This window comes from Malurus melanocephalus, unplaced genomic scaffold (genome assembly GCF_030028575.1).
Source record: "Malurus melanocephalus ecotype Western Australia unplaced genomic scaffold, MMel_1.1 scaffold_175, whole genome shotgun sequence".
NCBI classification, from domain to species: Eukaryota; Metazoa; Chordata; class Aves; order Passeriformes; family Maluridae; genus Malurus; species Malurus melanocephalus.
In genome coordinates, this window is record NW_026623407.1 from 863,602 (window position 1) to 891,275 (window position 27,674).

General features: G+C 36.7%; 1 protein-coding gene across 12 annotated transcripts in view; it reads left to right on the forward strand.

Moving 5' to 3' along the window:
- Nucleotides 1–27,674, forward strand: part of LOC130577361 (neurexin-1-beta) — a 647,097-nt gene that overhangs the window by 340,610 nt on the left and 278,813 nt on the right. The window lies entirely within an intron of this gene.

A 27,674-nucleotide genomic window follows, 5' to 3' on the forward strand; every position in this document is an offset into this window, starting at 1 on the left:
CCGTAGGGAAAAGCAGGCAGATAGAGAAAGGGAAATTCTCCAGTGGCCAGCAGGAAAGTTGTGATGGGTGCCCCCTGTGGAGCATCCCCTCCTGGGTGCCCTGTTCCACAGAGCAGGGAATCACATCATGGTGACAGCCGTGACCAGCTCTTTCCTCAGTGAGATAATATCTGTCATCAATACCTGTCATCAATTACCACCATCAGCCTGATGGCTTCTGACTCTGATTGAAATTGCCTTCATGAGAGTGTCAGTATTGCACACCAATTACTGCTCAGCCCTGTGCACACCTGCTTTTTGTAACATTTATCAGGTATTAAAAAGAATGTTATTTACTTGCCTTGCTATCTTAGATGTAACAGCCTGGAAGCTCGCAGGGGAATGTGGTGGTGTCTTTCTTAAAAGCATTTGTGTGAAGTTCTGAAGTGTAACTCSCTAGATCCACAATATTCATAAGCAATGATTTTTCTGAAAAATGAAAAAAAGTCAAGGTTGAAATCCTTAATCTGCTTTGTGTTTTCTTTAGTAGGTGGATATAAGACAAATGGGAAAACAAACCTGTGTAGGGAGTGCGAGCAGACCACTGCGAGCACTCAAATTGCTCAGAATCACTTGTCACTCAAAGTAAGAATTTGTCATTTAGAGAAAGCATCAGTCTTAGCAAGAAATTACTGTAATTATAGACAAACATGTCTGTGAAGTATTTCTCAGTGCAAAATTAATGAAGTTTGTTCTGAAACAACTTTGCCACGGAAAAACAATATCAAGAAACAATACCAAAAACCACAACAGGCCTGCAAACAGGATTATAGTTCGAAACTCTTGAGGCATATRTTTGAAACTCTTGAGGCATTCCTTTTCACTGTGTAGTAGAGTTGTTCTGTGCTTCCTTTCAGGTTAATTAGCTGCTGGCTGGGCTGAGAAATTAGCACCTAAATTCTTGGGTTTTTTTCCCCAAATTGGGGTTTAAAGAAAGATTTAATCTAAACAATCAAGCCCGTAGCCAGCAAACTTGAGGAAAATTTAGAGCTCASACTGAAGCTGATGCACAGAGATGCTCATCTTAGATGTAAAACTTGCAGCAGCCAAGAGCTTCATAGTTCCATGGTGAGCATCTTCCATGGTCCYGTGTGTGTGTGTGAGAAAATCCTGTGAGAAAAAGCAATGGATGCTGCAGGTTTGATGAGTTTGTGTTCCAGGGCACTTTGGCTCCCAAACTCTTCCCCTTGATGTTGAAGTTGTGCTTCACWCACTCAAATGTGTTTGTTTGTGGCTGTAACCAAAGCAGAAATGYTCAAGTCCCAGCCCCAGCGGCGTAAATGTTTTCTTTTGACCAGTTAGTTTTCGAGTAACCTCAGATGCTCTTCGGGTTACAGTCATCTGCCAAATCAGGACTGCTTCTTGGATGAGCTGTCTAGTGCATTTTGGTTTTTGTCAAGTTTAATTAATTCATTCATTAATTGCAGAGAGAATCAGCCAACCTGTATCTTCAACAATCTTACATCATTGTCTTCCTTTCTTTATTACTTTAATGAAACATCTTGCATCTTGAGTGGCTCTGCTAAATTGGCAGCTGTAATTGGCTATGAAAATAGAAAAAAAATTATTAAAACAATTGTATTTTGTTCAGAAATGTTTTTCTAAAACTTATTCTTTTTAAAATTAATCTTCAATTGTACTTGAGGCTCCGTTTCAGTTAAAAATAAATGTTTTTCTCTCCAGTAAGCCTAAAGTTGTTTTGGGTTTTGGTTTGTTTTTATTCCATTGTGTAGTGGACTGTAAGCAGTTAAAGTTGATTTTTTTTTTTAAATTTTTTTTTTGTCAAGGTGGTTCTAACTGCTGAAAATTTAGTTCTAAACATCCTAGTTAAACCTGAGATCTGCCTTTGTAGAGCTCCTTCATATTTTGGAGGTCGGAGCTTCTCAGCCTCTGTGTCTGTAATGAGCTATGCCAAAGGAGTGTTAGGAGAATTTTAATTCCGTAACATCTGTAAAGCCCTGAATCATGAGGCACCTCAGCATATGCTTAGAACATCTGGCTGAAAATGAGGGCTTGTAAATGCTACAGAGAAAGTTTCTGTAGAACAGATCAGAAAAGAAGCTGCTGTGGAGAAGGAAGAGCAGGGATGGGCAAAGTGAAAATAAAGGGAGAGAAAAAGAACAGCAAGTATAGGAGATTAAAGAGAAAGCAGATAACAGAGGGATAGTTGCTGATAAGGAACAGGTAGCTACAAACTATTTTTCAGAAAATGAAAATTCTAAAACAAAGGACATAAGCTTAAGACAAAATAGAGGAAACAGATTAGCCACTTGTCATAATTAAATATTTGCTTTATGTTGTTAAAAGGAATTAAAGCAGTTAAAATCATATCATTTAATAGATTATCCTTCATTGTGATTGACAATATTTRTAATGCATAGACCTACATTAATGTTCTTTTGAAAGGTTCAGGAAACAAGTGTAGCTCTGCCTTCATTTGATTGTAGGTACAAAAAACCTGTGCTTTTTTGCTTACCCAAATACAAACATTCCAAGCTCTTGAAGTAAATACTAAAATCTAAAACCATTATCACCAGGGTTTAAAAYAAACAAACAAAAGGATATGGATTGTGTGTGCAAATATCCACATTATAAAGAAATATTTCTTCTTTTCTCAATTTATTCCCCCAGGAAAACATCTGAAATGTTTAAATTCCCACCCCTCACCCTCCCCACCCCAAATGGGACAGTAACTGTAAAGACAGAAAGTGTGAAAGACCTTCTTCAAAACCCATTACAGAAGATTCAGGCTGAGTCGCYTTTTTGGTTTTCATCCAGCTGCCTCCTTATGATACCTATSCCTTGYAGCATTTMACCTCTCTAAAATTAAAGCAAAGAWAAAGGAGAGCTACAKTATATTYCTTTGTCAAGGCAAGAAAAGCCCATTATTTATTAATTTTAATTCCTCAGTTGCATTTTGAGACACGGCAGATGTAAAGCTGTATTGGATGCTCTACGTCGCTACCATTTAGTAGCGAAAAAACGAAGAAAAACATCATTTGGTGTGCTCTAATAATTTGAAAATTATCTGTAATAGTAATAATTCCCTTCAATGACTAAATAAATAAAAATGAAATGTCACAGCCATTAACTATCTATCGGAACATCTGGCAGCATGGGAAGCCTGCTGTGCATGGAGCTCAGCATTCTGTCAGCGTTTCCTGATGGCTRGGAATGTGACTTTACTCTCAGTGCAGGTCAGAAATTCATTGTCTAGGGTGTAATGAGCAATGCCAGACAAAAAGTCACTCCCAGCGTGGTGGGAGAGCAGTGGGATTGTGTGATTGACTTTRGAAGGTCCAGTGGGTGTTGCTCAAYRTGCCCATTGKATGGAAAATTGTGTTGGAATTCATACAGGGTGGAAGCTTGCCTGAAACATTTAGCAAGTACAGGAAAAGCAAAAACGTGGTCAAGAACAATTAGTTGGCTTGTTTGTAGCTTCCCCCTCTCTCTCTTGTTTTATGTCTGTGTCCCTCTGTTATTCTTTGTAAACACTTTGGGGAGGAATCACAGATAGTAAAATTGGCAGAACGTTAATGTGTTGTCAACGGGTATTGAGAAATCACAGCTTTCCACACACTGATTTTTTCATGACCTTTATATGTAGATAGGATTTAGGAGAACAAAATGACAAGAGGTGAATCAGTGGTGCCAAGATATGCCCAAAAAATATCCATTCACTGAATATTTGCATTATCAAAGAAGCTCCCAGCAAATTAATGATCCAAGAACTTTGTCTTTCAGAATGTACTCTCTGGTGACAACAGCTGTTGGTTCCTTATAAATAAAAGCTGGTGAACTAATTCAGTAAAAAAAAAAGAAAAAAAAAAGTCATGGTGCTTTGAGATCAGATGGCTTTTGGATGTTCAGCACCTCAGTCCCGTTTTCTCCTGGTTAACATCAATATTTTCTTCTTGCACAGATTTTTTTTTACCTTTTCAGCTGGAAAGATTCATGCAGCAGTTAGCGCCACATATATGGTACTTTTTGTATTTAATATTTTAGTATGTCAAGGAATCACATTCCATTCTACAAATATAAATAAAAATTTCTTATCACTGCAATACCTGAAGTTATATAAGCACATTTCTCTTTTGGGGATAATAAGAAGATATGCATCCTAATATTTTTTGCTGAAAGATTATGATTCTAATTTGTCAGTGGGATGTTTAGGCATTCTCACTCATATCTATAACAATTTTTTTAAACACTGTAATGTGTTTTCTGAAAATAAAAAGTAGTTTTGGCAATAATAGTGCCTTTTTATCCCTGTAGAGGCTTTAGAAGTTATTTGGAATAGTAAAATTTATCTTTTTTATTGTTGCACAGATAAAACTGCTTGTATTTGTTTCTCAGGACAGAATATATTTTAACCAGACCTAATCTCTTTYTGAACAGCAATATGAAATGAGCAGGAATGAAGCTATTAAAAAGTGCTGGTTCTGTGGTCACTGTGTTTATGGATGCAGACACTGGAATATTCAAAKGCACAGTGAGATGTAAGAATGAGAATTTTCACTATAATGCAGATTTTGGTAGGTGCTGCCATGAAAGCAAATGCCTGTTGCCATTTGGCAGCCCTGTTGTGATGAGTTACTCTGGACTGCACACAGACTGCACCCATGTGTAGGAAGTYACCTGTGCAGTCACAATCACTGGATCCCCTCTGTGCTGCAAGGAGCTCTTGTTTCCATCTGTGCTTTATGTCATGGATAGCAGGCCCTGAGCTCTGGAATGTTGACTTCCAGATATGTGGATATATAACAGAGAATGTGATATAACAGAGTTCACTGGTGAGGTTCCAGAACTCACTTTGAGTGCTCAAACCACTCTTCTGCCTGAGGGCCAGGACTCGAACAGTTGTGCACATGTTATTGGTTCCTCCATCAATGCAAAGTGTCAGTGGCAAATGAATTACYTCTGCCAAAAGTGTATTTTGCTTATCGGTGGGAAATTCCCACATATGCTATAACCACAGTGTCTAGGGATGCTCTGGGATGAGAAGCATTGCATAAATGTAAGTTGTTATTGTTAAGATACATTATCTGAATCTCTCATCCCATGACAGTTTGCTTTAGACCCTTTGGTAACATGTGAGTGCAAGAGAAAAAAAAGAAAACCTAAATAAAGCACAAGGACATCCAATCTACCATAACAAGAAAAAGAATTGTTAAGGAAATCATAGTGCTGAGGTCTAAATATTTCACAATGAGGCATTCATTTGGAAAGAGCAGCTGCTCTATACCCTCCACATACTATTTTGCTTACGTTGTTTACTGATTACAAAACAYAGAATATACTTTTATTGACTGTGTTTTCCCCTGCAGTCCTCTAAGAGTGTAATGATGAATATTCATATTAAGAAACAGCTTCAAGGTTCCAGCACCAGCAGCAGCTGTGCTCCTCACAATGTCTGCAGTCACTTGGGTTGCCTGGATGTAAATAATTTACATGTGCTGCATATAGGAGCCCTTTCAGATCTCAATGTATTTATGCTAATACCTAACTTGGATTTTGCTGGCAACCACTCTGCTGATCAAATTGAAACAAAAAGTAGGTTGTGGCTGCTCAGGGAGTAGAATTCCAGTTGCCCTGAACAACTGCCGTGTGCAGTACAGAAGCYGTCACAGTGAAGTGTTGAATCTCAGGATCTCAGAGGAATATTTTAAAGCTAATTATCACTATCAAGGAAGTTCTTGACGTCAGAAGGCACTGACTGAAGTTCTGTGCAGTGCCTGTCTGGTTACCTATGACTTCAGCATTTATTAACATCCAAACACTTCAAGGAGCAGACAGTAAGCTCTTTTGATGTACAGTAGCAAGATTGTTCCCTCATATTCTTTCATTAGTGATACAAAGCTGCAGCAAGCACAGGAAAAATTGCTTTTTCCTTCAGTATCTACCTGAAAGTTTTGCATGCTGTGACAGATGCTGAAATTCATATTTTGGTGAACAGATCTGCAGTGCCATGGAGAATTTTTCTGGTTACACAAAAGAATGAGGAGATGCACCTGTTTTGAGCTGTGAGCTCACACCCCCCTGCCTATAAATGTATCTCCTGTTTGGATTAAAAACAGYATGTGCAAGTAAAAAACATCTCCCTAGCTGTCTGTTAAAGAACTCAGGTTGTCTATTTGCACATGAAGGTCGGGATTGTTCTTTAGGAAAAATCCCCGTACTGCCTTTGAGGTCTGGTTAACAAAAATAATTTCTGGATGCATATGCCTTACCTATTTGTCATTTTGCTTTTCTGCTCTGGTTATTTGGGTGGCCAGTACTTTGGGATTATGCTTTCACCTGAAAACACCAAACAGGATTGAACTGGATACCACTGCATGTGCAATCAGGAAGCTTCCAGTGTACAAAATTAAGTTCATTATTTATCAATTTTAGAACAGTACAGAAAAGATTCCCAAAACTGCTAGTGGGAGGTGCACTCTGCAGCTTTCTACTAGGAAATAATTCATGTTTTCTCGCTTAATTTCAGGTTTTCATTCCAAATACAYCTTTCACTATTCTTTTTGATTTGTTCGTGTAATTAGCTTTTCTTCTGCATATGCATTTGTGAGTTTTTTCTAAGCTGAAAGGAAAAATATAATTTGTGTTTCTGCTGCCCACAGTAGTGGTGAGGACATTCAGATGTCATTGCATGGTGCTATGACACCTGGACAGACAGTCAGGGATTGCCTTTCCTGGAGGGGTATCCCTGTTTGGCTAATGATGGCTCAGAATTAGATGTATTCATGATGCAAATACGTATGTCCCCTTCACAGAAAACTAAAAATGTCTAAGCCCACTCTCCAGATGATGTCTTTGCCTCATTTAATTTTTTTCTAAACCAAACATCTTTGCTACAGGCTCCCTTAGATGCACATCAGAAASGTGTGGAGGTGCAGAAAATTGACATTTTACCTCCAGAACAGAAGCTAATGGAGTRGTTAGCGACGTTTCCATAGCTTGTGGTGAACAACGGAGTGCCAGGATTTTCACAAGTGTTTAAAAAAAGAGTCAGCTCATCCCCCTGACAACCCACGCCCCCAAAAAGTAATGTTTAGCAGCATTTTAAAAATGTAAAAATGTAGTCCTGAAGATGTACATTGAGGCCATTGACTACACAAAACAGGAGTTAAAATTCTAAGCTGGGAATGAAACTTGAAACTCTGGTACAGTCTGGTCTTTCCAAAGGAAAATTTTTTCTTTTTTCRTATTATTTTTACAAGCCTCTGGAACAGTCCCCTTGGGGTTTGTTAATGCTTAATAGGAAATAACAAGAATTACATACAGAGGTGAATCATTCCAAGGGGGAAAGCACTTCAGGCCTTCCTTTATTTTTGAATAGAGAGGGAGGAGAGTGAAAAATAAGTACACTTATGGATTTAAAGATGCTTATAGATACCTAGTGAGACTTTTAAAAGAACCAAACTCCAACTGGCTTAATAATAAATACTTAAATATTTGCAAAAATCCTACTTGTGTTCTTTGATTTACTTTTAAACTTTTATTTGACTATAAAAATTGACTTGTAGAATAATTTTTGTAAGGTTTTATGTCTTTCAGGTATCTGCATCCCATTGYGGGTTGCTTTAGTGTTTAAATCACCCGAGACTGAAGTTCTAATAAATGGATTTATGAATCTGAATCAAAGGTGTGACTGCAATTTATACAAATAAATCCAGCTAGTGTTAAACAAATTAATGAGGTTATTGTTAAGCCCTGTAGGTGCCCAGGYTCTTTAATCAAACCTGTATTTATGTGTGCACCCAAATAATCTGAATAGTCCAGTCTGAAGCAAACTCTGCCACATCTGTGMTGATTTCACCAAACAGATTCACTAAAGTGACACTCTCTTGCTATAATTACAATTTTAGTGGGCAATGCATAGCACAAGTTTCAATGCTACATGAAATTTTAAGCCTTTAAGTCTTAAAGAAAGTAAACAATTAAGTGGTAATTTCTGAACAATTGTCCTAATTATTATTAATGCATACAATCAACACATACTCCAGAGTATTTCCCCAATTTAAGCTTTCCAGCTGGTAACTATTACTGTTTTCATCTTTCCCTTCAACAAAGCTCTATAWTAAGAATTGRCTCAAATCTCAWTYTCTCTCTRTTTTTGCAAYTGTTWACTTTCTCCTATGTAGAACAACCTCTACTTATTAATATTTTTTKGTTTGGTTTGGTTTGGTTGGATTGTTTTTTTGCAAATTGATATTTCACTATGTAAGCAGTGGTTTAAGAGGTCAAAATCTTCTAAATCTTAGAAACAGAGAACTTAACATCATAATTGCATATTAAAATTCTTGAGTTTTCAATTGGATTTCACTTACCAGTATATTCTTATAAATAATGAATTCAGCTTTCCATCTGCCATCATGTTTCTTATTACAAATGACTTGAAAAAAATKCTGCTGGAAAGTATCTCTGTGGTAAAGTGGATCATAGGTGGTTTCTTGACATGGAGGMTCCAGTGGCAGGTTTGGACATTAATGTATTATTAAAGATGCACTTGAAATGTGAAATTCTGGAACGAGTTGGAAGATTGCTACCTTATGCTTGGTTGTCTGTTGTGAATTAGTCTCTTGRTTCCATGGAAGATTTCCATTAGGAAATTTCCTGAGAAGTGTTTAGAACAAGAGAAGGGCCAAACCTAAAGTGTCAGTAATTTCATGGTGAGTTATGTGTCTTGAATATGAGAGTTCAGCAGCACTTGGTTGCCATGGTTCATTAGTTATCATCAAACCCCCAGATCATCTTTGAGCAGRAGCCCAAAAGGCTCTAAATATGCACATGCAGTGCAATTATGAGGCAATCAAAATAAAATTTAACAATTTTGAAGTTAAATTGAAAATAGATAGTGCTTTCAGAGCCTTAGATTAAAGGGAGGCAACCATATGTAAATCAGATACAGTACTGCTGAATTATCTTGTTCAGTGTCTGTGCTTTCTAAATAATAGACAAGGTAGTTGTACAGAATAATTCCTTTGAAGGATCTGACAAGCATGATTTATGGCATAGCCCAAAACCCATTCTTTGTTTGAATATTCAGTAAAAGGAGCTTCATTTCCCCCACTTCTAATATTGTGGAATTATATCTAAATTGTGTCTTAACTGGGAAAGTCACAGGAGGGAGAATATAAATTACGCTCTTACAAAAATATACAAGAGATTTAAATTGGAAAATTGCTATTTTGGAATGCAAGACAGCAAACTACAATTAATCACTGTTCCTCCGCTCATCAGACTTCACAGTGAAGCTTCARGAAAGATAATGTAGCATTTTAAAAGGCTCATTTAAAACCCTTTCTCAAATACTACCAACATCTGGGAGGGAAAGAAAGGGTATCCTTGTTTAGAATAAATCATTCAATGAGTTAGGATTTGAGAACCTAAAACGAATCCAGTTTGCATAAAATCTCCAAATTTTTAAAAAACTTAACTCAGGAATTATTTCAGATTCAGCCATTTCTGAATGTTGCCTGTAATCTCTACATGGAAGGAGAAAGCAATAAAGTAGGACCTTAAACCCAAGAAAATGTACCCTTCTGATTTCCTGCAGGTTTTAAAGGATTGGCTACGTTATTCCTAAAGCACCTAATATCAGAGTATCAGCCTCATCAATGATRAAAGTGTCAGTTTTTTCAGATACTYGATGCTCTGTTCACCTTATTGAGGCTTCCCATGGAGACTTCTGATCCAAACAAGCCAAACACGTTTCTATCTTGAACCCTCATCTCCACGTGCTGTAGACGCATGACTCAGTTTTCAAACCTCATGAAACAGAATTGCCAAAGTTTGCGTAAGCAAATATTTTCTTTTAAGCAACCTGCAAYTCAGGAGCATTTTTCTAGCTCTGTGTTTTGCAGGAAAAACACCCTCTTCTTAAACTCTAAAAAATTCTTAAACTTCCTGTGAGAACGCATTTGCATTGCCAACTCTTCCTCGCGTACACCACAGATTTTTCTCTTCCCTTAATCTTGTCTGGATTTTCCAACAGTATTAAAAAAAGACAATGCTTTGCCAAGAGAGAACCTACTTTATTTGAGGAAAATAAAACTACCCACACCAGTATATTTTCTGTTCATGTATAAGATAGTTTTGTTGGGGTTTTTTTTTGTCATATTAGGTTGGTTTGATAGTTTGGTTTTTTGTTTTTTTTTAGGGATTGCACAGGGAGGTTGATTAAATACTGCATTGCTGAGTCTTGTGCCGCTGTAGATCACAGGTACCAGAAGTGTATATCCCATTGCAACATTCTGGGTGTTCAATCATTGATTGATCACTCATCATTCCAACTATTTCTATAATTTCTGAAGGATGACAGTGAAAAAACTGTCATCAGGTCATTTGTCAGTCTTAATAATGAGAAACTCAACCTGAAATAATTTGCAGAAGCATTCTTTGAGAGGGCGTTATTCTAATTACTTAAATTTGCACTCCTGTATTTAGAGAAGGGATTTTATTGCTGAATAAGTAAAATAAGTGAATCYCATTTTGGTATTTATCCTGTCTATTTATGTTTTGCCACCACGCTGATCCAGCCACTCAAGAGCAGACTGAGAAAGAGCGACTCAGAGATATATTTTCACCTCTAAATCCTGTAAAASTTGCATGAAGTCCAACTTTTCTGCTGTTGCTAAAACACATGACAGCTACTTGAGAGGGGACAATGATTTAACAGTCACAAGTGATTTTAAATATCTGCACAACCTTTTGGACAACTRTGTCTTTCAGGAGTGGCAGCTGGGACCTAGGTGTCTCAAATGCCACTACACATCCAGGATTAGCTTCCTGAATGGTTTCCTTAATGCCTTAAATGCTCAGATGTTGTGAGTTCATGGAAGGCACCAGAGRCAAGTCAGGAGCAACACATTGCATCACATTAATTACAGTATAGGAATATGTGTGAGAAAAAAATACATCTTGCCCTGATGCATGTACTGTGTTATATAACATTGTAAAAGTTTTTCACAACAAATATGAAATTTTTGTTGTTGTTGTTTATTATTATTATCATTGTTGTTTTTGTTTACTGTGGTGGATTTTTTTTTGGGCAGCAGTAATGGGACACAGATGCAAAGCTTTGGAAGATTTTCCAGTAGCAGCAGCTGGCTCCTTGGCAGTCTCCTCAGGCAGTTGTTGATGCTTTGGAGTTGCCTCTGGGTCTGTCATGCAAYGAGTCAGCTGATGAGCTTCCTTCTATGTTTGGATGCCATTTTTTTTTAAGATACCATTTAGTTACACCTTAAATTTTAGGGAAAACTGCAATTTTTTGGTACTCATGCAAGAAATTCATGTCTTTGTGATACTCACATATCACATATATAATGGTGTATGTAAAATGATGCATGTGTGATGTACTTAAGTGTAGAACTTTAAAATCCCATCTATTCAACAGATTTCTGCTCTAGGAAGGGCTTTGCAGAAAGTTGCTCAGTTTTCATTAAAAAGCTTTRTAAAATAATCACCAAAGAGGAGCTAACAGACTAAAGATTGGTGCTACCACRGAGCCTGCTCTCACTGATAGAATTCACCAAAAAGATCATTTTATTTTGTACTAGCATTCTGTGAACAGCCTAGCTAACCATCTCCCTTATTCCTGTGTGGATTCACTCCACTTGTCCTTTTTAATGAGTTCTTTACTAGCTGCTATGCTTTCCATACATAAAACTTCCCAGACATTCAGAAATCACTTATAAGGATCCCAAATTTAAAAAAAAAAAATAAAAAAGGAAGGGGGAAGGGCAGTGAACACATGTTCCCGTTATCCTGTGCCATATGTTGTAGTAAACTGGGTGTATGAATTACCATATGTGGATTTTCTTATCTCTGGCCCTTACATAACTTTGACATGAATGTCCAAATTGCCAGAGGAAAAGGCAGAGGGATACATTTTTAGCTCATCTTTGACAAGGCTTTCACTGAATGGTAATTTTTTTTCCCTGTACAACTAGGTACAAAACGTATTACCTGCATTAGCAGGTATTTTTTTGGTGCATTTAAGATTGTAAGAATGTCTGTGTGAATAAAACCAAGCATTTTGAGAACTGTACCAAGTGAACCTGCCTTTCATTGCAGGTGTTAATTTTTTGCCCACAGAGATACAGCTGTATCTCAGGCTTACGGGTAGAAGATTGAAAAATAATAGTAATCTACAACATAGGAATTATTTGTCCCCGAATTGGAAAAAAAAAATAAATCATAAAGCTATTTAAAACCCAATAATAAAAATCTAAAAAAAAAAAAGATTTAATGTTTTTGTTTTTACTTAAGAAATGCTCACTATAATTTGCAATCATCTAACCTTTCTTCCATACCTCGTCCCACTACTTTTGGGACAAACACCCTCCTGCTTTGCTTTGCTTTGCTTTGCTTTGCTTTGCTTTGCTGTGTTCAGAGAGTGATTGCTCAGGTGTTGGGTCCGTTCCTGCCTGCTCCAGACCTGTGTTCATCAGCTCATGCTCCACCCAGCTCATGTGGTGCCTTCTGTCAGGCCTTGCAGGGCCTGGAGATTTAAAATAGGAATCTGGAATAGCAATGACATTTAGGCTGCAGGGCTTTTCATTAAATTAAAGGCACTGGGGAGASGCTAATAATAGGGATGAAGCTGAGAATGGGCAAAGTAGAATTTGATCAGATAGTGCTCTTGTAATTTGATTATGCTTATGTAAGGGAGAGCTGGGACTGAAAAGGGGACAAGAGGAGAAGAATCAATACAGAGTAAGATGACATTAGGAAAGGTTTTTATTTCTACTGACTAGCTAGTAAGAGCTGAATAATGCAATTTTTATTCTCATATGAACTGACCTAAACTTTGGAGGTGATGTGGACTCTCTGCGCTGCAAGGATGACATGGTTCAGTTCTAATCCTGTTCTCCTTTTCATGCTTRGACTTTGGTAAATCTAAAAAGAAATTTAATCTAAATCCTGTTTGGAATGTGAAAATGTATCTCCTGCACATGCAAATGRTCTGGTAGAACACATTTCCTGGACATGCTTTTAGCTGCCTTAGTGATCTGACTTGTTTAAAAGCAACGGTGGCACTAAAGAAGAGGATGCCTGTGAAGTTAAACAAGGGCTTGGATGCCTCAGACACTTCTGAGCATAGCTGCAGACACTGGTATTTAAACTATCTTTCCCATTCATAAGGACAGTAGCAACATTTAAAACGCTCCAAAAAGAGTTTTTGAACATTCTACCCACCGTTCATGTATCCTTTGGATGAATGATTTGCTTTATTTAGGGGAAGGTAAAGACACATGCCTGTTGAGAAAAGCTTTCTGGTTTTGATGAGAATGAATGTAAGATGGTACACAGTTTAAAAAAAAATTCTGTTAATGATAGTGCTGGACTCTGAAATTAAACTCAGCAGGTGGRAAGATGCCATTTGTACTTCAAAGGATACTGCAATTCCCTACAATTAGCTGATGGAAAGCAAGCATGGAACTGCCTGCTCCTTGGTTAGCTCCATCTGTATTGTTTTGTATAATGGAACACCRGGGTAGAAACATGAGTTTCAGAGCATCCATGGACTGTAATTCCTTTGATTAATCACTTAATGTATTTTTTTTTATGTTTTAATTTTGGTTTGTTTTGATTGGAAGGCTTTTTACTGGGGTTTATGTCCGGCAAATGCTATGACAAAATCTGAATATTTGACTGMATATGTAATGGTACCACCATTCCASYTGGGGATTGTTTTGGAGAAGTATKTTTGTGTTGCTTCCATCTRGAGGARTCTCCTTGAARCTCAGATATGGGATTCTACYACACAATGCTTACATYCTCAAATTTTGCTGCAATATTTGTGGCTTGTTTTGAAACTCCACCCGTGGTGTGAAATTAGACCTACTCACTATGTAAGACTCATGTGACAAAAGATTCAGCATGGACCAATCAATTCATTATGCTTTTTAGTTATTCCATTCAATGAATCAGCCTTTGGGATGCATTAATATGAAAAGTTTTATCAATTGATTAATTTTTAATTTGCCATGAAAAAAAAAATCAAATCAGGAAAGAGATAGTAAGATTTGGTTATATCAAGTCTTATTCTGCTCTTAGAACACCGCTTACTCAGTCATCTATCAGAGGAACAAAGTTAATTTGAGTTGCAAAAAAATAATTTCTCACCATRTTTCTCAAAGTATTTTTAGCAGCAGTTTTTAGTGCTTGGTTTGCAACCTGAGCATTGTCTTGGCTCAGCCACAAAGCCACCAGACTTCAATCGCTTRCATTTTTTATGATCTCCAAGAAAGAAATTCTGATATTCGTCATCAGTTGTGTTTAGGTGCAAAGGAATAATAAGATCTTGTCTCAAGCAACCACTCCTGAAACCTTGTTGTTCTCAGTTGCATTTTATTAGAAATTGATGGAAACCTTACATTTTCCGAGTGGTGATCCTGTCAGTGAATTTCCTCAGGATGTGATGGATCCTGTTCTACCAGTGGCTTCCAAATAAATCACTCACAAGTGCTTATCACACAACTGAACAGTTCCTCAGTGAATACATTGATCTAGGCRGAGTTTTATTACAACATGAAAACTRTAATTGCTAAAACTGGTTCATGATTTTGGGCCACAATCTGTTTTGATTCTAATTTCAGGTAATATGGGTTTGGGAGAGGGAAGATATCCCTCGAGGATTTTTTACTAGAAGTTTTCAAACCTAAATCGGTGCAGTGTTAATGCATGTGTAAATTCCACTCTGGCTTTCAGGAGCCAACAAATGTCAAGGGTTGCAAATGGATTAAATGCATAAAAAGATAAAAAAACCCTAGTGCCTGCATATTATTATATTTACTTTTGTTTCAAGATAGCAAATGGAGGGAGAGAGAAAATACAAAGCTCCAAGAATTAACAGATTGTGGAATCTTTTGCAAAATGATTGTTTTGATAATAGATAACCAYACCAAAAATCTACCATACAATGTTAATAATCGTGGTTGATTTAAAGAGAAAGACTTGTTCTCAGGTTTAAATCCTGGAGCTCTCCTTAGATGTTTCCTGAACAAAATTTTCCTTTCTGCCTACTAAATAGGTAATTTTGGGCCTTCCTGGACCTCACTTACCTGGCTGGGCAGGGTTAGGTAAATGTTTTTGTATCTTAGTTGAATTTTCAGGGCATTGTATCAGCTCAATTATCACCATCTGTGCTTGCTACACATCTAATCAAAATGTCTGATGAATTTTTAGATTCTCCAAACTATTTAGATCAGTTTAACAGTGGTCAGCACAGCAGATTCATCCTAATCCTCTGTAATAATGGTAAAGACATAAAATACAGTGCTACTGAAGAATAGATTGGGAAAAAACCTCCAAACTGTTGTTAAAAGATAGGCCAGCTCAATATGTATTGCCTTGTGAAGTTTTTCCTCCAATCAGCAGTGTAAATTATCAAGGATTTTATATAGACAGTGTAATATTTTTACTTCTACAAAAAGCATATGGATTGAGAGGYAAAGGTTTAACATTTGCTTTTACTGAAATCGCTGTATATTGATTTCAATTAAATTAGCCTAACAAAGTAGAACCACTTTGGTACAATAATCATCCAAATTTCCCTTTTGTTCCTCTGGTGATATATCCTGTGATTTATAAATAAAAATCATTACATCATTAACAGTAATTAGTACCAGTTCACCATAGTATTGCAAATTTCTCAGCATCACTGTGGTATTCTGTCCTTGGTCTTGCAAAACTGTTGTCAGAAGAACATTCTATAAAGGTTTGGAGGATGTACTTTTGTGAAATTCACATTTAAAAACTAGTTAGTTCCATTYATTACAACAGACAATTACCCAAATTTGTTATTAATTTCAACTATAGACAGTAGTTTTTAAAAGAGAAAGTTTCTTTTTTATGATATTTAGTCTTATATCTATTGTAGACAAGACTATTACTAAGATATCTAACAATACCTAAAAATAAAATTTTTGCTGAAAGCTTTGGCAGAAACAAGAGTACACAATGGGATTAAGAGGAAAACAGACAACTATTTTTGCCAATAAATTCCATTTTCTATTATAGCTAAATGGATAAAGAGAACACTCATGAAGCACTCAGCCAGCTCAATTTAGGATTTATCTTCTTAATGCACATTTAAAAATTATTAAATTTTAGTTTAGTAAACCTAGATTTTGAAACTTGATTATAGAGGACAAGTCAATTTATTGGGTTTGTTTTTTTTTTTTTAAATGTACCTTATACATTTGATAGACCAATACAAATGTCAATATTTTGCATTTAATCTGTTCCTAGAAACAGATGCATCACTTCTTACTCAGTAGCTTAAGGCTGTACTTGTTGGGCTGTTATGAGCTGTAGTGTATATGGTACATAGGATATGTCATCTATCAAACAGATTTGCATATGCTGTTAGTCAGAGATCTTTATTACATTTAGATTTTTTTTTAATCTAAAACTTTGTAAGTGAAATCTTGGTTACACTGAAATCAATGGCAAAATTCAGCTGACTTTGATTAGCCAGGATTTCAGCCCTTGTTGCAGCATCTGAAAAATAAAAATAGCTACTAGAAAKTGGATTTTTCAAAAATAACTATTTCAGCCATTTCATTTTCAAAGCCTCAGAAATATTAAAGAATTGTAGAAAAAACCCCCAAGATTTATATTGTAGGGCTTCACTGTTTCATCAAAACTCCCTAGTCATTATATTGTGCTCATTGGAATAAAGAACTTTACTGGCACCGTGTACAGAGCTATTCCTGTGCAGGCAATCTAGAGATTTACCTAAAAAGACAGCCTGGATGTGAGAAAAASTTCCAGCATAACAAATGCAATGTGCAGAGTCTTGCTTGCCTCAATACTACTTCTTAAAGGGAAAAAAAAATTAAGGAAACAAATTCTTTGTACAATTGCTTTTATGCAGTAATGTGTCTTGAAATAGGAATTAAATACCATTTTTCCCCCTTGTATTAAAATATGAATGCACTGCTCTTTTTAAATGTACGCAGAAATTACTCATTATTGAATATCAACTTTCTGTTCAGAGCCTTTTTTCACAGTTTGGAAATTTAGCACCTAAAATAGAAGTTTATAATGTGTCTGCTGATMCAACATAATAGGGCTGGCAGATGATATTATGGTAATCAACCAAAGCTATTTGTTGAGGGCTTTTTCTGCACTGCAAAAGGATGAAGGCTGTTCATAGGAKGGAAATTATGATGGGAAGCCTGCAAAGGATTGCCTCAACACTTGGGGTGTGACAMAACTCGATGCAGACAGCGATCAGAATTTTTACCTATTTATTTCAGGCAGAAGCTGTCCTTTTCCCTGCACTTTGGAAAGGCTCTGAAAGCACAATAGACAATAAAAATTGAATTTGGTTACAATTCTCTCCTCAGGTTTGTGTGAAGATTGTGTGCTAAAGCCAAAGTTAGTTTTTGGGTAAGCATACATGAATTATGTATTTACATCTGTAACACTGACATTTTTATTATTTTCCAAGTTCTTTTCTAGCTGGTCCTTCAGACATCAGTGTTCAGCCTATCATCCCCTAAGTCTCTGGACCTAAAACTGAGTTCCTGTTATTTTTGATGCAAAGTCTTCATGGAAATTAATTTCATATGGAGCTGACTTTGTCAGCAAGRGTAGGTTTGCAGAGATTGGTGATGGTGTTCCACGGGTTGTAGGAGCAAAACAGSAGATCAGCTGCCTGGAACAAACCTGGAATACCTGGAATATTTCATTTCAGTGGGAGTTCTGTCTGAGTGTAAATAATGTCCACAGTAGAAAGGGTAAATTTAACCCAGTAGGTCTCAAATATCTAAGTCACTAATGAGAACGTGAGAGAGGCTGGAAACTGGGTCTGAATCTTGCTGCACTCTTCCATCTTGATTAATAGAAGTATTTAATTTCAGCATCTGAAAGATTTATCAGAATATTTAGGTGAACTTTGCAACTCTGAACACCTGTCTGACTATATTTCATTATATGTGTTCTTCCAATAATATTAAATTTGCACAGAAATACAAAAATACTAAACTTACTCTCTACTGCTAGCACTTCCCTTCCTTGGCACTGGATAATAGAGAGTATACTTTTGTCATTTAATGTCCCCACCTTTCTAGTAGTGGCATGTTGTTGACTCTGACTGCAYTTAAAGCTTTAATTAATCAAAAAGGGATATTGAAGGTCACCAGATTTCCAGCTTTTCATAGCACTGTTAATACTTYGTAGAAGGATTTAAAACTTCTCCACAAAGGTTTAATGTTGAGTGATTCTTCTTCCTGAGATTTGGAAAAAACCCCTTCTCATTAAAAAAAAAAAAAAGTTAGATATTTTGACTGATATATGTACACACATATGTAAAAACATATTTATTATTTGTTGCCAATATAGAGGTTGGATATAACAGCAATGTAAGTGCCATAGTGAATCTTGAACACTACAAACCACCAACAGCTTCTGTCCTCATGCAAGATTATCGACTTCTTTTCATCTTTATTACATTAAATTAGAGTAAAAGCAGGGCACAGTAGATAACTAAAGCTTCAYAGAATATGAGGGGCTGTTCCATATGTCTGCTTCTCCCTTTGGTATTTTCTTTTTTAAATAGTGGGGGAGGAAGAAAAGGCGAACTACGCAAGCATTTTCTGAAGAGCTAAAATCTGACACTACTTTGAGGYTTTCTGATGCTGCAGCTCCTGTGGAGGCTGCTGCTCTCTGATACTTTTCCTGTCACTTCAGCATCTCAGCCTTGCTGCCCCAGGTCCTCCATTGTCTCATGATGTGTTGTCCACCTTGAAAGACTTCAAGAAATTGGTTAAAAATGTGGGGAACAAAATTTGCAAAGTTCAAGACAAAGTCCAGCCTTAAACCTGAGGGTGGATAAGCATCCATAAATGCTCAGGCAGGGATGTAGTATTGGACATGGGGCTGCTAAAGCCAAAGTTCAGGTTTGATTTCATGTGTTTTTCTTCTTTACTTCTTCCCGTACAAAACTTCTACTTTCAAACAAGGTAGGAACTTTTATGCATCTAACTTCTTTTTTTTTATCATCATAAAAGTAAAACCCATAGGGTGAAAAGTAATTTTTCCTTTGAAAAAAAAAATAAGCTTAACAGCTGGGAAATTGGAAAAGTGAGTGGAAAAAGAAAGAGTTTAGCTCAATTAACTACTGTCATTCAGTAGCTTCCTCCTGGGATGTCTTCGTTTCTTTATTCTATTGTGTAGACCTAATTCCATTGTCATGAAAGAGAACAGATGAAAGRAGTTAAAGAAGTCTTAACTACAGCAAATCTAGTATATTAATTTTCCAAATTGAACCAGAAGAGAAGGGTGCTGTTTCTGTCCTRTGGTTTTTGCTGAGAAAGCAGTTCCCACCTCAAACCTCTGAGCATCCATCAGGCTCCTGGATATGGACAGATGTGAGTCTCAAAAAACACTTATGAGCCTCTAGAAATATTAAAATTTCCTAGGATTCCTATGTCAGATAAAGATCACTTTTGAATGTACATTCATAACATGTGGGCAGCAAATAAATTTGGCTGCTAGAATTTCTAGATTTCAAACATTTAACTGATGCTGTTGTTAATATGTAAAATCAGTGAGGGGTTTCTTTGTGAGCCTGTAACTTATCAGTTTATGGATTATCTTTGGTCTTTAGGTCAATGACCTTATTCCTCGTTTCCTGAGGAAACATGGTCTTGCACCTGGATCTTGCAGAGGGATCCACAGACTCAAAACTTGGAGATTATTCTTACTTTCTGCACTCCTAAGTTGTGTGAGCCCCCACAAGTTCAGGACAAAAGACTGTGTTTGMCTCTCTTGGCTTGCCTGTGTTTTGATATGCTCTTCAGGTAGGATTTCCATCTGTTCCCTTAGGTTATTCTTTCCCCCAGCCATATGTGAGAAGTATCTGTTGGCTTTGGCAGCGAGCTTGTGTCTGCTGAAACAGTGATTGCTSTGTAACTCTTTCTTCGCTGCAGAGCTTTTGTGCCCTGGCCAAATTCCCAAACTGAGTGTTCCCTGCTTCTCTCGTGTGCAGGACCTGATGAAAGGTAGCKGGGAGCTAGAAGTTGTGTGGGAAACCAGATTTATCTCATTGTATTGAATCCATTAGACCCTGTAGTTGAAATTTAAATCTCAATAAATTAAAAATAYTGAATCACTGACCACTTAATGCTGGTCTCCCACAAACCAGAACTGGATAGTCTTGGTAAAACTGAAATKACACCCTATTGTCCAAGTAATTTCKTACACATTGGGCGAGGCAAGGAGAAATACAAGAGGAATTACTACAGATTGCTAATTAAGGCATTAATTCATACAGGACATCCATATTCAAGCTCTTATCCCTTCTCTTATGAATATTGAATGACTTGCATGTGGTGAAACAGCTTCAGCAGTTCCACCACAAAGCACCTCACAGATCGGTGTGTAGGGCACTCCTTTGGGGCGTGGAAAAATGTGGTTGAGGATCTCAGAGCAGATCAGCCATAAGAGGGATCTGAAAGAGGTCTCATAAGAGGGATCTGAAAGGGATCTCTCCCCATTACTCCGCTTTCAGTACAGTCGAGTGAACAGACACTGGACAGCCCTTCCTCTCTTATTAATAAAACCATCCCCTAAATAAAATGTGTGTGCTGGCAAGAGGAGAGAGCACAATAATTATCTTCTGCTCCCACTGGAAGACGGAACACTTGAGTGGCCTCACGTTCAAACCTGCACGCAGCGTGCAGTTGACTGTCATTACTGGGTGTGCAGGGAGAAAATAGGGAGAATGTCACGCTTGCTCGGTGCTGAGATAATAATATCCCCAGCACAATGGCCAGTGAGCTTTAGTGTAGGCAGAAATTAAAATATCTCACGCTGTCTAAATAAGTGATAAAGGCTGCGTTTAAAAGGACACTCCAAGAAATGTAAGATTCATGAAGAGTTTTATGTCGGTTGGAAGCAATGAGGTAAACCTCAGCCCGGTGCAAGAGTCCCATTGAGATGCAGCAAAATAAAACCCCCTGGATCTGGAGAATATTAGAAACTCTCTGCACACAATAACAGTGGTTGACTGGGTATTAACTGCAGCTGTGCCCAGAAAGATAGAAAGTGTGAGTGTTGGTTGTGTGCAGCCCTTTGCATGCCACAGMCCATGTGGGATCGTTGCCAATTATTGCCGTTAATTTAGTCCGTTTAYTTTCCTTTGTAGTCCACAGTGAAGAGATAAAATGCTGGTTATGAATAGCATGCATAATGAGGGAATAAGAACACTTAATCCTATACAAAAAATAATTGTATACGGTGCAATTTTGAGGTTAGATTTCAGTCTGAAGCTTTTAACAGTAAATGCACCTCAAACTTTTCAACTGCCTTTTTGAGGAAATTGAAAATTTCAGTTCTCTGCTGCCTTATAGTGATATAGATAATGTACATTGAAGAGAAAATAGGGAAATAATAGCTATAGTTGCATCASTTCTTGCTTTTGAGATATGTATATTTATAGGGCACATTTGACATTTCTTGTGTTCTTAGAGTGGGACTTTATTACTCAAAATGTTTAAATATAAAATGTCGAAAATGTTTTCCTTCTCTCAGCTTTCACAGATGTTCTTTATTTTAAAATAAATATCAAAGATAGTTTGAGCCAAATTCTCATCTCCAGTTATATCCAACCAAGTCTGCCAGTTTCAGTGCACTTGTTTAGGGATGTCTGGTCATGGTTTTCTCTCTCTTCATATTTTCCCACCTATTCTCACTGTCAAATGCTTCAGTAAAGCCTAACTTCCGTATCTGATGCTGGATACCCTTAGCTCAATCCTGTGTGGTTTGATCTGCCTAGCTGCATTTTTTTTTTTTTTTTTTAGTTTTCACAGAAGCAAACTTTGATCTTTATTTACAATTGTGAAAAAAAACCCAACAGATTAAAGACAAATAAAGTTAGACTTGCTGCAGGAAGATTTTATCAAAATATCTGAGAGAAAAGGAGGYGCTTTTTTTCCCCTTTTCTACCATGGGCAGATAATGTGAAGGAAAATTGCAGCTTTCATATACACAGTCATCCTTTACCATATGTCAGTTTGCCATATGCTACCATATGTTTTATCAAATGCAGGGTAGTCTTTCTGCAAATGCAGCCTCACATTGTGCCTTCATTATTAGAAATCAGTATGTCCTTAACATGGAGGCTTCTGGCTGAAGATACCTTGGCRGAAAACCTTTTAGAAGACAAGGGAAGAGATAGTTTTATCTTTTTCTTCACCAGTTTTTCACAAGGAAGCTATAATCTCCTATTATCTATTTATCTTTAAATAACACCTTTTATATTTTGTGGCAGAGAATATGTGTTTTTCATGTAATGTGTTAGATTGAAATCCACCCTCAATGCTTAAGTAAAATGTGAATATCTCAAGATTTAAAAGGTCTTAAGCTSAGGCAAAGTYATGTCACATTAAATGATTTAAGCARCCATTATTTTTAAATGTGTTTTTGACCTTGTTCAAGAGTGCTGTTTACCTCAGYGAAGAAAACATTTTGTTAGCATGGAAAACATTCAGAATTAGCATTAYCTCAGATTTATTCATACTTTAAGCATCTTGGAAGGGTTCAGAGAAGTCCCTGGACTAACCTGAGTTTGAAAACTATAGCAGTAGACTAGATCCTTCTGTAGAAAATTATAGTAGGAACATGATTAAGAGCAGTTTTCACAGTCACTTTGTATCAGACCAAACTTACCAAAGGCAGTTGTCTTTAGTTGTTTCTCTACACAATGCTTCTACTAGAAAAAAAAAAAAAAAAAGAAAAGAAAATATATATATATACTTTTAATCTAGTGTTTCCTACTAGCAAACCAAGAGGTATAACTTTCATGTAAGTGGTACCCAGGGTCAGCAGTGCAGCCCATATTATTGTTGATTTGAAAGGAGGAACATCTTTCCTAGGAACTGTGCACCCAATAAACTCCAAGTCCATACCTGTTGGTCCTATACATCAATTGGTGCAAACCCATCTGATATATATATATATATATATATATTTTTCCTAACATCTAGTCTAAACCTCTATAGAAGCATTACGGCTGTAAGGTGACATGTGTGATTAGCATTTTTATGTTGAAATGTACATAAATTCGTCCTGATCTCTACTGCTCTTTTAAAAAAGTATGAGTTTTGAAATTATTACCACTCATTACCCATTTTTCGTGATCATTTGACTTCTGAAATCTGTAATTGGTTTATCAATGACATACAGATTATAGCTTGAARAAGAAACACCTCTAAGATTATCAAAGATGACAAGTGTTTAAAAAATTGATAAGCAAGTTTAATAACCTGCTTCATTAAGTAGAAACAGAAATTAATCTGCAGAGATGTTTACATGCAAAAAGAGCAAGTCAATTGCTCAGTGATTTTTTTTTAATTATAACAAATCTATTTCCAAATGAAGCAGTTTCTTTGGCTGTCTATCTCCCAGTTGCACAGAAGGGTAGTGATTAGTACAATGAGATAAATCAAACAGTAGARAAAATGTGCCATTTTCCAAATTGCTGCCAATTATTCTTACTTTTTTCTGAGTTATGGGGTCTCCTGGATTCCTATGAAGATCCTTTTGGAAGCTTAATGGTCAAAATCAAGATTCAGTGACTTGTAATACAACTAACCATCAATTCCTGCTAAGTTAGAAATGCTAAAAGAAAACATTGTTCTTGTGTTTCAACTACTTACCTTTCCCATTTGTCTAAGCTCTCAGTKCCAAACTCTCAAAGTTCCAAGGGTAACCAGGGTTATTTTTGAGAAGCATTCAGATCAGAAGCAACTTAAATAAGCACTGGCAAGCACACAGAAAATACAGTGTCATTAGTTGTGACAATTTAGCTCTGAAWTGCATTTTTGATGCTTTTTGGAATGAGCTGTTCTGGACCTTTTAAAATATTATGATGTAATGCAAACAAAATAATCCTTGAAAATGCTCTTGAGATTATCTTCTAATCTTACTTATCCAGATTCCAAATAATTTCTCTACTAATTTTTTTTTCTGTTATTGAGAGATTGATGGAGGTGTGAATCTCCCAAACCTCACCTTTCAGTGGCTTGGCTTTCTATATTCGTGTGCCATATACCTCCCCAACTTGATTTCTATTTATAARCTTGCTAAATGTTCAACTTGTCCTTGCAATTTTGTCTCACTTGAGGCTTCTGCAGAGCAGGCAGCTCTCCGGATCAGAAGTGCTGCCCCACATRCACCAGGCAGCTTTAAGGCCAGACAATTAAGTGCTGCTGAGYAGAATACCTTTTTTTAATCATCATACACCATCAGCTTTCTCATCCCTTCAAGCGATGAGTGTGATGATTGTTTTACATTTATACTACACCTATAAAAAGGAGCACTATTGCTCCTGAGCTTTGCTGCATGCTTTGGTTTTATAGAGCAGTCTTGACTGTCACTTGCTGCATCCTGTCAGAGAGAAGAATGTCACCAAGATTAAGAGGACTGTGGGAGTGGCTGCCAGTTCCTCTGATAACTTTCAGAAAATTTATTTACCAGGGTTAGGGAAATGACTTGCAAGTTACTGAGGGTAACCAGAGAAAGACCAGTGGTTTTTGTTTTGTTTTGGTTTGCTTTTTTAGAGGAAATAAAGTATTCATGCTTTTAAGTTTGAAGAGGTAGATAAGGAGCAACAGCATCAAAATAAAGAATTAAGATAATTGTTATGGCATGGAACTACTAGTCTTAAAAATTAGTAACCGGTGGATCAGCGTTTGCTAAGGGAATGGATAATTAGAAGTTGGTGGGGGGTGGATTTTTTTTTTGTTTTGTTTTGGTTTTTTTAACATGAGTTTGATTTCTGAATAGAGTTTCATGCTGACACATTGTGATTAGTAGATACTTCTGCTCAGAGCTTGAATGGCTGTCATTTATGAGAAGCTCGATGGGGAGCACTGAGCCTCTGGTCTTGGGCATTTACCAATATCCCCAGGAAACCAAAGCCTTAATTACACAAGATACTTCCATGAGCAAACTGCAGGTATGTCAAGGAATATTTTAGAATTCAAGAGCAGGTTGAGCTATCTGAGTAGACACAGTTTCAGATCCCTTCAGTGCACTCTGCATTAATCATTTCTAATTCTCTATCTTTCCCCTGTCCTGGAGGCTCTCTGATGTACTCTGGGATGTCCCAGGTTTTGCTGTTTCTTTACGTGTATCTGCTGTCTTATTTGCTACTTTCCTAAGTTTTTATAAGCTTCCAAACTTTCTGTTATTGTCTTCTTCCAAGTTTCTACTAAAAGGTGTTTCTGATGAAAAACAGAAAAGGGACAGCAGCAGGTCAYATGCCAGGCTATGTAAGCACTTTTTATTTCAGATTTGTATGTTAAAATTAAGGAATCCCTGTTAAAAACCCCACAAATAAGCAAAACCAACCAACCAACTAACTAACTTATATATATATAATAAAAGTAGGTCAGTGGTGACTAGCATGGATCTCTGTGTGAATGGAATCAATTCAAGTATTGCACAAAAACATTTTGTGCYGGTCTAGCATAGTTTTTAAAACAATTTTTTCAAGGGCTTAAAACAATTGTTTTCTCCTATTCTTCATGAATGCAAAGGAAACTTCACCATGGTTAATGTGAAATAATAGCATGTGATAAAAAAAAAMAACTTATTCTTTCTAAAGGTTTAGTGTTATGATTCATGATAACTCTGCTTCCTGTAGTGTTTTAGTACACAGTTGTAGGAGGATTTATCCACAGTATGTTTTGACTAATAGTATTTTTCCATGCAAGAGAACAATACAGTTAACTCCTTACCTTGATCTTTTCTCTGTCTTAGTAATTTTCTRAATTTACTTACAGAAGTAAAGTCAAAAGCAAAAGATGGGTTTGGGTTTTGTTTGTTTCATAGTTTTACAACACAACCTAGTTATGCAATTCTTTATTCTGAGTTTTTGGTTGCTATTGTTTTGCTCTGTGATATATTCAACAACTTCAGCAGGATATATCTAAGCCAAAAGGTCATAAAAATTAGATATAAACATTTAAAGAAGAGAAAGAGGAGGAGAACAATATCACATGGAATATGACACTGTGCAACAACTACAAAATGTGCAGCATGTCACATAAAAACCATTTTCAAAACAGTGGGTCCATTTATATGAGTAAAGTTTTGAACTCATAAAAACTCCTTTTCAGGCATGTTCTTAGTTCTTCAACTTCTTTATTTCTTGGAATTTAAATGTATTGTATAAGTACAAATCTTTTTATAGACACTGCAACAGATGGTCAAACACCATGCTTACCTACAATTATATCCAAAATTAGTGTGGTTGGTTATATCACCAAAGACAATAAAGGAACAAATGTTCACAAATAAATCTGAACCAGCAAAGGTCCAACCTACTCTGCAAAACTCCAGTTGGCCATGTGAACTCCAGGATATACACCTAGTGCTCATAAATTCTGGAAAGTCTGTCRGATGAAGAGAGGGGTTAGAGTTCCTCCAGATGAAACAATTTACCAGTTTGTGTAGATGTGCTTAAATCACATCAGCTAAAATAATGCAACACTTATTTTTTAAGTGATGGCTTTTTAAAAAGTTCTTTCCAAAGCAGTCTTTTTGAAACCTTTAAAGTACAAAAGAATCTAAAATCATAAAATACTAAGTGTTTTCCTTTTATTAGGAAAAAAGGGTTTAGAGAAACCACAACAACTATTACTTTTGGCTTTGGAGAAGAGCCAGCAAAACAATTATTTGTTCAGTTCTATTTGCAGCRATAGGCCTATATTCCACATGGCTGCAGAGGGAAATGCTGCCTCAAAGGTGGGTTCTCCTACTCAGAGATATTCCATGGCAGTCTTTCCAACAGGTAGCTGGGATGCTCAGAGTTGGGAGGATTAGAGGRAAGTGTTAAAGGAGGTGGCTGCAGCAGCCCTCATCTTTCCCGAGTCATTCCTCCCAAGGTTATTGATAAGAGGATGCCTGGCATTTCCCCTCTCTGAGCAGACCCAGTCAAATCCTGCCGCTCCCGTTTGGTTATCTGGTACCCCGGGCTGATAAAAATATTCTCCTCTACATCCTCTTTTCAACGCTGGCGATATGGCTTCCATTGTTACTCCAAAACAAATCACACTCGATTCCAAACCCTAATTCACACAGGTACAGATTAGACTCTGCCCATTGTTTTGACTTTTCAAGCACTTGCCTTTGTATCTATTGTCTGTCAGGTTTTTCAGAGCTCTTCAGGGTCAGCTCCCTGAAGTGGCTCCTTAAAATTTGTGTGTCTGACTTGGAGGGAGTGGAACTCAAGAGAAATATTTTCCTATTGCCTTTTAAAACAAATTTAGTTATAGGAAATGATTAACTGGTTATTCTATTTCTTTGTCTATACGCGTTACAAGTCTCTCAGCACCGTGGTTTGATATTTATTGTTTGTTTGATATTTATATTCATAGTTGATATTTGGGAAAATATTTTACAGTCTCACACTTTCCTTAATTCAAAATTCCCTTAGAATGCATCACATTTTTGACTGGTTTGCAATCATTTGAAGATTTTTTAAATATCTCCAAAATTAACAGGACTACTTTGAAAAAATGTCATTAGAAAATAATATATGCCCTTTTAAGAGAGCTACTGTTTATTATTTGTGCATGTTTTTTGTATCCTTTTAGGCTTCAGCATCA